Genomic DNA, 13,140 nt, shown 5'->3' with positions numbered 1-13,140 from the left:
GAAAGGAGATCTGTACAAAACACCAGAAGTAAGCCTACTCGTTATTTACTGCAAACAATTTACAAGCCTCTACTCCTGGAATTTCTCAAGCCATTTGTGGAATCATCTTCTCAAATCCACCAATCTACTTCACCATATTGGAAGAAGGAAAATAGTCTCTTGTGCCCTACGAATGAGCTTCCTATGCCCTATGAATACAGTCACATCTCAAAGCTGAGTTCAGGCTCCCCAAACTCTTGCCCCTCACAACACGGATAATGTGACCTGGCTATGAAGGCTAGGAAGCCAGGGTTCCCCTATCAGGCTGTTTACTTAACACATGTCATATCTAAAATAAGGATTGCTTTAGCTGAAAAAGTCATTCATAAGTGTGCATTTATAAGGGCAAAAGTCAAGGCAACTGTGCAAACCACTTGTCAACTTATTTAGAGGAAATTGTGTAATCAACTTAACATACCAGTTAGCCTTTACCTGCAAGGTCAAGCTCACAGTTCCTGTATGTCACCACACTGGCCTATTAATCACTCTGCAGGAAATTCCACATTTTTCTTTAGATTAAACTATAGAAAATGGAGTGCGAACAGAATCTAGAGAGGATTTCCTATTCGTTTCTTTGTTTCCTCCGACTTGGTTGATGTTTCATGATTTAAAAAAGTTTTTTGACTTGCTTGCTACAAAATTTAAAATAGGTTCAAAATAATATATTTCAATATACATTGCTAAAGGGAGTTTTATCGCATAAAGGTAAATCTAGGTATTTGATGGCTGGGTGCCAACTTACTACTATAGATTCCAACTAGAGATAGAAAGCGTTGACACTGTTGAACAAGTAACAGATCTTTCATTCTAGAGGGAAAAAAAAAGGGATATAAGCTACTAAATTTAAAACCATTTCCCCTTCTTTCTCATGCTGCCAAAATAGTTCAGATACGTGATTTCTGAAAATATCCTAATTTGAGGCATGATTTTCTACAAAAAAATCACCTTCAAATACCTTTAAAAAATTTTACCTGAAAATATCTTTATTTTGCCTTCATTTTGAAACAGCTTTATGGAGGTATAAATCATATACTAGGGAATTTACCCATTTAAAGTATAAAATTCAATGGTTTTTAGTATATTCACCAAATTGTACAATCATCATCACAATTTTGGAAAATTTTCATCACTCCAAAAAGAAAACTCAAACCCATTAGCAGTCCTCTCCATTTCCCTTCAACCCCTCCAGCCCTAGACAACCACTAATCTACTTCTGGTCTCTACAGAAATGCCTATTCTGGACATTGCATACAAATGGATTGATACAATAAGTGGTCTTTCACGTCTGGCTTCTTTCACTTAGCATGTTTTCAAGGTTCATCCAGGTTGTATTAGTACTTCATGCCTTTTTATGGCTGAATAATATAATGCATTTTATTTATTCATTCATCAGTTGATGGACTTTTGGGTTGTTTCTACTTTTTTACTATTATGAATTACGCTGCTCTGAATATTCATGTACAAGTTTTTGTGTGAATGTATATTTTCATTTCTTTTGGGTATATATATCCAGGAGTGGAAACTCTGGGTCATATGGCAGCTCATGTCTAATATTTTATTTAAATGTTTTTTTAAGTTTCTTTTCTTCTTTTTTTTTGTGAGGAAGATTGGCCCTGAGCTAACATCTGTTGCCAATCTTCCTCTTTTTGCTTGAGGGAGACTGTTCCTGAGGTAACATCTGTGCCAATCTTCCTTCATTTTGTATATGGGACGCCACCACAGCACGGCTTGATGAGCGGTGCGTAGGTCCACGTCCGAGATCTGAACCCACGAACCCTGGGCTGCCAAAGCAGAGTGCGTGAACTTAACCACTAAGCCACTGGGCTGGGCCCCCGTGTCTAATATTTTAAAGAACTGCTAAACTGTTTTCTAAAGTGGCTGCACCATTTTACATTCTCATAAGCGGTGTATGAGGGTTCTGATGTCTCCACAATCCTTGTTACTGTCTGGCTTTTTTATTTTAGCCATCCTAGAGGGTGTGAAGTGGTATCTCACTGTGGTTCAAATATCTTTTAAAGAAAATGTTCACAGAGGATAGAATGACCAGTACTATGAATGCTAACCATTCTACGGTTGTATATCCTGTATAGAAGCAGGTGGAAGGAAGTGTAGGCAACACGGACAAAGTACACAAGAAGATAGCCAGAGACTTGGGATGGTCAGGGTTTTATCTTGACTCTACAATGTTCTGAATTTCTAGTCATTTAAAAACATAAAATGATTAAAACATTCCCAAAAGCCATTCAAAGCTGCAACTTCTTTTGTTGTTGTTTGGCATTTTCTTTGCATGATTTACTTTAGGAGAATAAACTCAGTCTTAATTGCAATGTGTAATTTTAAAAAATGATTAACTTTGCTTCTGAAGAGTCATTTGTAGCTACTGTTCTACTTGAGTAGTTTCCATGCTTTTGTTTTCACTTTCTGGGGGGCTTGGACCCAGCAACAAGAAAGATAATCCTCCTTTGTGGACATTCCCACAGTTAACTCCACACACATCTGGATGGCAGTTCAATAGTCCACTGTTATTCAAACAATTTGTAATCACACATACTGTGTGTCAGCTAACAAGCCAGGGTGTATGGCTTTTCAGTATTCCGTAGCTTGCAGCACGCACAATTTACAAATAAAATAAAAATCTACAGCAAAGACAACAGCACATTCTTCGTTGAATAGCTAAGTAAAAAGAGCGTCTCTTGTTGAAAGACATCACTTGTTATTTTGACGGTAAATGAAAAGAGGTTCAGAAAACCATATTTCATCTGTTAAGTCTCTTAACATGGGAAAGTCCCGTATCTGTAGCATTAAAGAATCTGGGGCCATATGTTTCTTTAAGCTGGGCTCTAAGCATCGCCAGCAGTACGAAATGCAGCTGACAACATTCTACAGCCTGACCCCTCTAAGTCATGGTAGACTGGGGAGAATGGGAAGATGGACATCCTTACCATGGTCAATTGTTTTTCTTGTTACTTTCAGCTGGGAGGATGGAAGGAGGGAGGAGTTGAGTTGAGTTCAACTGCCCAAGTGGCTGAGTAACAATTTTGGAAACAAAGGGTTTGATAAGGCCGGAGGAAGTGAAGTTGAGCTTGTCCTGAGAAAAAAGGACTGGGGACAGGCTCTCCACATGCACAGCCATTGAGACCCCAGACAAGAATGACAAGGTGGCAAAAATAGCACACCAATGACTGATCATCGTGGGATAGGGAGGTGTTGGGAAATGCAACCAGAGTTGCAGCTGTGCAACATTCCACCTGCCTTGACTGACTGGCAGTACGGTGGCCCCTGACCCTGAGGGGCTGCATGCATTATCGGGAATCCTGAGCCCATTCAGAGCAAGTTCAGGCTTTGGAACGCGTTGAGGCCTCACTGTGGGATAATTCGGCTAGGTCGCTGCTTAATTCTATAAGACTCAGAGGCCGGATGATAAAGTGTTTCTTATCCAGGAGGGCTTTTTCCCCAGGCTTTCCCCACTGGCATTTTGCCCACAATGCCATAACCTGACTCCCGGGCTCTGCTGAAAGCTTCTTAGTAGAGGACAGCCCCAAGTCCAAGGTAAACACAGTCCTGTCATCTTGTAAACTCAACAACCTTGTAAGAAAATAACCATTAAGATCCAGACGACTCATGAGAGGAAGAAACTGTCACTGTTTAATCAGGATTGGAGAGACAAGATTAGTTTCACATCGAATCTCATGTCTTGATTACTCTTCATCCAATAAATAGTAATTCCTTTAATATTTCAGGTGTCTAGTTATTTTTTTTGCAATTCATCAGGCATTCATGGAGAACCTATCATGTGCCAGGAACTGTGCTGAATCCTGGAGATATAAAGACAAAGGGAACACAATCCCTGCCCTCAAGAATCTCACAGCATCAGAGGACAGCCAAGTCTGTACAGAATAACTTATAACGTGAACTGATAAATGTGTGCTAGAGGAGAGTGAGGAGGCACAGAGGAAAGAATGGTCACTCTGCCTGAGGGCCTGGGAGAGCTCCAAAGAGGAGGTAACATTTAAGCTGGGCCTTGCAAGATGAGTGAGACCTACCTAGATGAAAGGAGGCGCAAGGAAAAAGGACATCAGGGGAGCTTTGCCAGTGACCACTCAGCTTTACATGAGGCCCAACTGAGACCTCCCCTGTAAGACAATGAGTCAGACTGGCTAGAAACGAGGTGAGGAACCTAAACTCCCTTCCCATACTCCATTCTCAGTATTCCATTCAGCCCAATGACTGGCAAGGGAAAGAACTGGATTGTGGTGCAGTGAATAAACCTCATTAACCACACAGAACATTAATCTTGATCTCTGAATATTTGTGAACTTGCAGGACGGCCTACACATCCATGTCCAGAGCTGCCTACTGAGGGCAGATCTCCATCTTGGGCTCTCTCCCTCCACTAACTGGAAGGCATCAATTCTATGGCTCAGATATTGAACCAACAATAAATAGGAAAAAAAAAAAGAACTGCAAGCAAAATGACTCAGCAACAGAAAATCATCAATTTATAATTTTTTTTTTTTTTTGATTTCCAGAAGAATGTCCCGAAAGGAAAGGGACAGCTTTAATTTGCCAGATCACTGTAGGTCTCAGTGACCCTGTCAGTCATCTTTGCATGGATGGGCTGCTCTTGTTCTATTTTGGAGATACCACTGCGTTTCACACATAGAGGCTTTGCCTTAAGATCACAGAGCTGGATTGAGTCCTTGCATGCCGGCCCTGCCACCCCCCTGGGAATGCAGGCTTCTTGCTCACAATGTACCTAAAATACTGCATGCCTCTGTCTAAGGCATCCCAGGGAACAGAAGATGAGGAAGAGACTTTTAAAATTCAGCCCTATTATTTTGCTGGAACATTTTCTTTCAGTTCATCTTTATCATTTTTTAGTTATGTCCTTATGGGACAAAATGAATAATCCACATCTCATTGGAATTTCTCCTTTTTAAAATAATTGTTAACTATTGAGAGAACTCCTTTGATCATTATAGAATCATAGAGATTCAAGGTGGGAAGGGACCAGACAAGTCATCTAGAACCACAGCACTTCTGATGCCTGTACCCCCTATGGTAAGCATCCTTGTCAAGTATTCGGGCACTGTATGTATAAATATTCCCACCAACAACACCTCACTATTTATTTTCCATTCAGGGCAGCTCTCACATTGAGCAAGTTCTCACATTTTAAGCCACAATATGTGTTCCAGTAATTTCCACCCACTGGTCCTGGATCAAGTCTTTGAGGCCACAGAGACAGGTCTAATCATTTTCACGACCTTTGTGAAAGTTGAAGAGAATTCATTACGTAGTACTTCTCACCATCTCTCACCTCTGAATGCGCCCCAGTTTAGAGAGATGTCTCCAACTTTGGAATTTAGAACAGGCTTTGGTTTCTTATCAAAGGAGCTGTTTTTAGTTATGCCCTTCCTAGCATTCAATTTCTTTCTTAACTGTGCTGTTTGTCCCAACCAACATAACTTTATTCATCTCTTTAATCTAGCCATTCATCCATCTACCTACCCATCCATCTATCCATTCATCTACCCCCTGTCCATCCATCCATCCATCCATCTAATACTTACTGAGAACTTACCATGTGCCAGCCACTATTCCATGGACCAGGGCTGGAGTAGTGAACAAGACACAGTGTCTGTCCTTGCATAGCTTTCAATCCAGTGGGGGCATCTCACAATAATCAAGTAAATAAACGAAGATAGAGAATAAAGTATAAGATATTAGCTAAGGGGGACAGAGAAAGCCTTTTTGAGGAGTGACATTAAATTGGAACCTGAAGGAAAAGGAGGAGCCAGCCAAGTGAAGATCTAGAGGAAGAACATTCAAGAAAAATAGAACAGCAAGGGCAAAGACTGAGCAAGAGTGAAAGTAGGTCAGTTTGGAGAGAAAGAACAGTAGGAGATGGAATCTGAGAGGTATGGAAGGGTCAGATATATATCTATAACTTCACCACTCAGAATAGAGTCATTTATAAATTCAACTTTACTTGCTTATAGCAATGGCAAATCAAATTCGTTGATCTCTGTCTCTCTGTGGTCCATGAATATGTTGCTTTCCCCCAGAATTTCAATTAAGGAGGTCTTGTAATATATCAGTGGAGTGCCATAGGGGACTCAGTGACCAGACTGACAGAATATTAATTTCAACTAAATTGCAGGATTTCTGAGTAGTCAAGGAAGAACAGGGGACTTAAACGAAAAGCCAATTCACATAACTCAAGAACAGGCTTTGTGTGTTATAACCAATTACATCTCCTCCTCTAGCTTTTAACAGCTTTGTTTATGAAGCCCATATTGAAAATTAAATGTTTATTACCATTTTTTGAAGGTGAGGTAGAGAACTTGGCAAAGTATTGATTAATAACTTGTGGATGGCTGGTGTAAGGAAACCAGTTTTGAACCCAGCTGTAAACAATGCATCAGCAGCGTGTTTCAGCTATTTGTAGGCTCAGAGCTTGCCAATTTGTAATTAGTTGCAGATTTTCAATTACTTCTTAGCAAACAAAATAGTTTTATTTGCATTGTTTACTTGGCATTTAATTTTAAAAGAATCCAATAGATTATATTTAAAGACAGATGAATTTGGAGGGTTGGTATAAAATAAATAGATACATTTTTGAGTAGCCCTACATCTGTATTTTTGTTTTGAGTGATATCAGGGTACAGAACTTGGCCTAAATTCAATCAACTCTATCACACAATTCCAAAATGCCTCCTGTGCAATTTGTCAAAAAGAAGATTTTTGGCAAGTGCATACATATGAAACTCTTGAGATTTGTAATGAAGAACATAATCTGAGGGGGAAAAAAGCAAAGTTGCATTTTCTGCTAATTGTAACTGGTAAACCATTGTGGGTAACTTTAAATTCAACAGAAGATCAAGATAATTACTATTTTAAATGTTAGTCCTTGTTACTTTGCATCAGACTGGTTCTCTCCATGACTTAGGGCTTCATACAGGCCCAGGCCCATACTTTTTTCTTTGGAGAAGAAAATCAAATCATTCAACAAAATATTTATTGAGGACCTACACAGTGGTTGATGCTAGAGATATCACCAAATGAATAAGGCAAGATTTCTGGCCTCAAGAAGATCAGAGTTTAGCGGGGAAGGGACAGAGATTTACAAAGAACCCTTATTAAAGACTGGCTGTGACAAGTTATGATAAATAAAAAGCCATGGGGTTAGAGAGAAAGGAGGAATTCATTCTGACTAGCGGATCAGAGAAAGTGAGAAGGTAAAATGTAATAGATCGTGAAGGAGGAACAGGTTCCTGCAGTTAGGGGAGAGGAAAGACATTTCAGGGAGAGAGAATAAGACATATAAAGGCATGCAGGAGTGAGTGTGCACCTTCGTCAGAGACCCAGGAACAGTCTAACGTGGTTGGATAGATGTGGTGTATCAGGTAGGGATGGCAATGAGGGCAGAGGAGCGGAGGAACAGATGGTGGCCAACCTTGGATGGCATGGTGAGGAGCTTGAATCCTGTTCTGAAGGTGGTGAGGAGCCACTGAACAGTACTGAGCAGAGCAGTGACATGATCAAGATGAATCTGTGCTTGAGAAAGACTAGCTGAGGAATGAATGGTGTCTGAAAAGGGGCAGGAGCAGTGAGAATTGATTTGAGGTATTTTAGATGTGGAATCAACAGAACTTAGAGAATAAGCAGACAACAGGAGTGAGAGAAGAGGGTGGGTGCAAGCTGACTGTCAGGCTTCCATGGATGGTAATGACATTATCCAAGACAGGGAACACATGAAGAGGAATAATTTTGACAGGGTAAGAATGATAAACACGCACACACACATGCACACACACACCAGAAAATGCCATAGTAAAACAGTATGGCAAACCTCAAAAACATGATGCTAAATGAAAGAACGGTAATAAAGGTCATATATTGTATGATTCTACTTATGTGAAATATCCAGAATAGCTAAATCCATAGAGAAAGGGCTGGAGGGAATGAGAAGTGACTACTTAATGGGTACAGGGTTTCCTTTTGGGTGATGAAAATGTTTGGAACTAGATAGAAGCGATGGTTGCATAACATTGTGAATGTACTGAATAACACGAGATGATACACTTTAAAATGGCTAATTTTATGTTATGTGAATTTTACCTCAACGAAAAAGAGATAAAAGGGGGGCCGGCACAGTGGTGTAGTGGGTAAGTTCGCACACTCTGATTTGGTCGCCCAAGGTTCATGGGTTTGGATCCCAGGTGCCGACCTACGTATCACTCATCAAGCCACATGTGGTGGCATCCCACATACAAAATAGAGGAAGATGAGCACACGTGTTAGCAAAAACAAAAAAGAGGGAGAGATAAAAGGAAAGCCAAACCAAACAAAAATAAAAACAAAACCCAAAAAACACCACGGCAGTCCAGGGAACCTTGTATCCCAGAGTTGAACAGACCAAGAATCTCCTCTTAAACCCAAATGATACCAACACAGAAAGAAACATTAAGGGAAGGCTTGCTGGTGCCCATTCATTGAGTGTAATCATCTTTTTGGTTCCCGGTGGAAACGTTCCTTCCTACCTGTTATTATGCACATTTTCCTTGGAAGGCCTGGACTGCAGCCTTGAGAATGTTAAATTGGCAAGAAACTTATTCCTTATAGGTATGTACTGCGTTTGGGGACCATCCGCCTTTACTATGTCAAACTCTGGCTGACCTGGTAATGTGAGTAGTCAATTTGTCATGTGGGAGACATATTAGGAGGAGAGGGACAAAGAAGCAAAGCACATAGAGACAGGAGCATGTAGGTCAGGAAACAGTAAGGAAAACTTTCTGGCATTCATATTGGTCATCAGTAGCCCTGGGGGAATAAAGGGCTCCCTGATGCTCACTGCATCATCAGGAAGATTAATTAACATTTGTAAAGGCCACACACAATGTGAAAGGCTCAGTAATGGATCTCCAAAAGCTGGAGTCTCTGTTTTCCAGAAGGGTCACGAAACAAGGAGTGGAAAATATTCCCTCAAAGACAGAGCTGGATGACCTCGGCCATGAAGAACACTGCAAAGAAATGACTGGGCTTGTCTGGGATTCTCTTCATTCTCAAGTTGAATCTGATTTGACAGATGTGGTGAGTAATTAAACCCTTGTCCATTCATAGTCTGAATGCTTGCACTGCGCAGAGAATGGGGCAGGAATAATGAGAGGCACAGCCCCTCCGGGACTATTCAGGAGTGCTCAAATTTGCATGGTCACATGAACCCGAAAGAAGTGGATTATGCTGGCCCAGCCAGGAAGTAGAGACCGCCAAATCTTTCTGATTTACATAAATCATAGGGCTGGAAGGCAGAGAGGCTTAAGGGCTTGCAAAGGAGGCCAGGTGTAGCTGTCTTTCCTTGAATCCAGAACATTTCCATAGCTAGATGCCTTCTCACAAAGGCTGTATAGGAAAGTCAACTTGTGACGTCATTTGCTCAAAAGTTTTGTCAATACGTACCATTAAGTTTCCAAAAAACACGTGATTTTTACAAGCAAAGTTGCTGCACAGTCTTCTAATGAATGGGTTCTTTTAATCACCTTGAAAAAAAGGTGATTTGGTAAGGGGTAATGCTTTTTATTATGATTACTGCTGTCAAATAATTTCTAATTGTGTGACAATGTGCTGGAGGAAAGAATTGTTTATGGCTTTAAAAAACAGTTAATGCCTCTCAAAAAGGATTACTTTCTTTTTAAGTTTCAAACGAAGGCTACCAATTAATTAATCCATTTACATAAAAATGTCTTGGATCAGCTACCTGCAAAGATAAAGGATGAAATCTATCCCCTAATTGCAAAAGAAAAACTGCTATAAAATATGTGGTAATAAACATATAGAAGTAGTTTAAAAAAGCAAATAAAGTCATTAATTAAAAACTGAAATGTCAAAAGTTTCATGTTATTCCATGCAATATTAAAAATATTGGTGATGTCACATACTTTATTGAATAACTTTTCTTTAAATATGCCTTTCCATCTACACTGTTTTACTCAATTTTTTAATTGGAAATCATGCAAAAATTACTTGATGGTTTTAGAGATTGGATGTAAATCTCCCTTCAGTCCCCCTGCCACATGTAGCTAACTTTATATTGTCTCCCAGATTCACAGACATCAGTCAACTGAGCTTGGTAAAAGCCCTCAAACTTTTGCTCCCTTCAGTCCTGAACGAATCCTACACTTGATACAAACAGTCATTACACACCTGGAATGGAACAAAGAAGGCAGATATTTACTAGTGAAAAACTGAAGTTCCTTAATCACTTTAATATATATAATCAAATGGAAATTATACATTACCCAGACTAATTATATATAATTTCTTGGCATTAGGTATAAATTATTCAGACTATATCAGGGAAAAAAATGAAAAGATTCTTCTTTATACCAGAATTTTCATTGTAAAATATATCTCACAGCAAATCCCATCTTTCTAGTATCATTTCTTAAGTGTTTGATGACTTAAGTTTGTATTTCCAAGTTGTTTCCAAGCTGAGACTGTGCTGTCATTTTGACAGTTGGAATTGGTCTTTTCATGGTCACTTACTGGATTTATTGACATATTGTGGTTGAGTAAAATGTTGAGAAGAAAAGTGGAAAGGGAAAGAGAGAGAAAAGGGAGAGAATAAAACAGGTGAGGAGGTGAAGAAGGAAGGACGGAGAGGGGAGAGAACAAGGAGGAGAGGTGGAAGGAAGTTGAGGTACAAGTTGTGATAAATAGGAAGGAGAAATGCTCAGTCTCAGAGGCTGATAAGAGGCGAACTGCCAGCGTCAACAGGTCACCTGTCAAAGGGGCTCCAGGTGTTGGTGAACCGGCAGGAAGCGACACTCAGGCACGCCGGCTCCACACCATCCCTCACTCTAAGTGGATTTAAAGGCACCTTTTACAGTTGCTCTTTTGGCCTGCCAGGGTTAAGTCACAAGATGACTATCAATCGGCAGGACACTCTCTCTGCATTACAAGGTGTACTGAGGACAGGAATTATGAACAAACTGCGAGAGGCACATTCTCACAAGTAGAAATGGGATACTCAAGTTCTAGCAAAGTCTTTAAGGATGCAGAGAAATGAAGGTCACAGAATGGAGGAAACCTACGGTTTGCTGGTGGCTGTAACCTCTCTCCCCTCACAAGCCCATTTCCACCTTTAAAATAAACCAGATAGTTCACGTGTTCTTCCAAGGCGCCCAGTGTGATCTGTACAAATGGCTAGCATTATTTTCATGCCACCTTGGTGAGAAATATGCCCTCTTTTATAGTCTATGAGATCCAGATCTAGAGATGCTAAGTAACTCACCCCAGGTGAGGCTGCTGGGGAGAGGTCCCGAGGTTGGGGCTGCTGGATTTGACGTTAGTATGCCCAGCCCTTTGGCCTGGAGCTTTCTGGGGAGTATCAGGTTTTCTATCCACAAAGAGGGTTGGATGACCTTTCCAGAACTGCTCCTGGACATGGCAGCACCACCGCAGCCTAGTGTCTCCAGTCCTGCAGGAGACACAAGTCCACGTCTCTGAGTCTTTGTAGAGAGCACTTTATAGGTTACACCCAGGGTGTCCAGCCCACGACCAGCCAATTTTCAAATGAAAGGCCGACCTGACTGTATTTTAATTGCTGCACGTCCCCATCAACAACAATGTGCCACTCCAGGAGGTGCAGTTCCTTCATCGCTTGTGACTTGTTAGAGGGTATTTTTGTATAGATCCCTTGGAAGCTCATCGATCTGTGCTGTTTTTCCTGTTACTTCTACTATATATTTTGAATATGCTCAATTTCATGGAGGGAAAATCTTTTTAAGATTCTACACAGAGATGCAACTTCTTTACCTCATGGAGCCTTAGTCTCTTCAATTGTATAACTGAGACAACCACTCCTATCTTCTGGGCTTGTTGATAATTAAAGATAAACACACTGCTTGGCACAGAAAAGGCCCACAATAAGTGGTAATTATCACAATTATTATCACAGAAACAGAAGTGTAAGTAGTTGTTTAAGGCTATGAGAACAGCTTTATTTTCATATTTTTCTTCCCAGAGGTTTAAACTGTTCAGGTCTGTTTGCATTCTTTTCGGTCTCTGCTGATATCAACACATTATTTAAAGAGTGTTAGAAAAGTTAATCCAAGAGAAACATACGCTTCGTGTCACTGACCTCTTTAAGTGACACCTTTTTCATTAATGATTACCTTTGTGTGATAGTGCTGGGGCCAGTTTCCATTCCCTCTGATGGCTTATGTGAGTTCTAGGATAAAAAGTGGTTTGGTACCCTTCTAGTCAAGGAGCAGAGGAGCCTCTCTTTTAAAACTTGGAAGAAAAAACAAAAACAAACAAACAAACAAAAAATCCCCTAAGGGCCAGAATGATTGCTAAGGCTGAGAAGTTAGACAGACCTGGTTCCCAAACCAGCTTGGCCACTTATGAGGGACATGATCTGAGTAATCTGTTTGCTTACTTATGAAATGGAATAATAAAAACATTTATCTCTTAGGGCTATTGTGCAGGTTTTTAAAAATCCACTAATATAAAGTGCTCAGCCCATGCCTGGTACATAGAAGCACTCAATAAATGGTTACCACAATCATGGCGATATCAATAACCATAAAACTTCCCTATAGGAGTCAGGGCATCGGGGCAGGGAATCTTTATTGGTAGATATTGTTGGAGAACACTAAGGGTAACTGAAGCCCCCACTTACTCCAAATTCTCCCCCTTTTTACATAGACATAGAGTGATTTCTACTTCTTTTTTTTCATTTCAGGAAATTTGTTTGTACTTGAAAATAGTCATTAAGCTCAGCCTTTTGTGATATATGCGTTTAAAAAATGTGGTGGTGGCCCCTGGGGTTATCAATCTTTTTATTTGTGGAGACAAAGGTCATATCAAACTCTAGCGATTGTGCATTTTCTGGGCCCACATACTGTGGACAAGGTCCTTTATCCCCCTAGGGCATGGTAAGTAGGACAATTTTTTTTTTTGTCTTTCTTTTCATGAGATAGAGCAAACAGCTTGTTATTCAGAAGGGATGTTAAAAAGCAAAATTTTTTCCAGAAATTTCTAGCTCATTTAATAGTTGTTGATAAACATAAACCAGTTGTCACTCTTGCAACA

The 13,140-nt window shown here is 40.3% G+C and overlaps 1 protein-coding gene across 6 annotated transcripts in view; it reads right to left on the bottom strand.

Annotated features, from left to right (window-relative positions):
* VTI1A (vesicle transport through interaction with t-SNAREs 1A) overlaps nucleotides 1-13,140 on the bottom strand; it is a 355,351-nt gene that overhangs the window by 78,508 nt on the left and 263,703 nt on the right. The window lies entirely within an intron of this gene.

Source organism: Diceros bicornis, chromosome 6, assembly GCF_020826845.1.
Source record: "Diceros bicornis minor isolate mBicDic1 chromosome 6, mDicBic1.mat.cur, whole genome shotgun sequence".
NCBI classification, from domain to species: domain Eukaryota; kingdom Metazoa; phylum Chordata; class Mammalia; order Perissodactyla; family Rhinocerotidae; genus Diceros; species Diceros bicornis.
The sequence above is the reverse complement of the archived record's forward strand: the minus strand, read 5'-3'. Positions and strand labels throughout refer to the sequence as shown.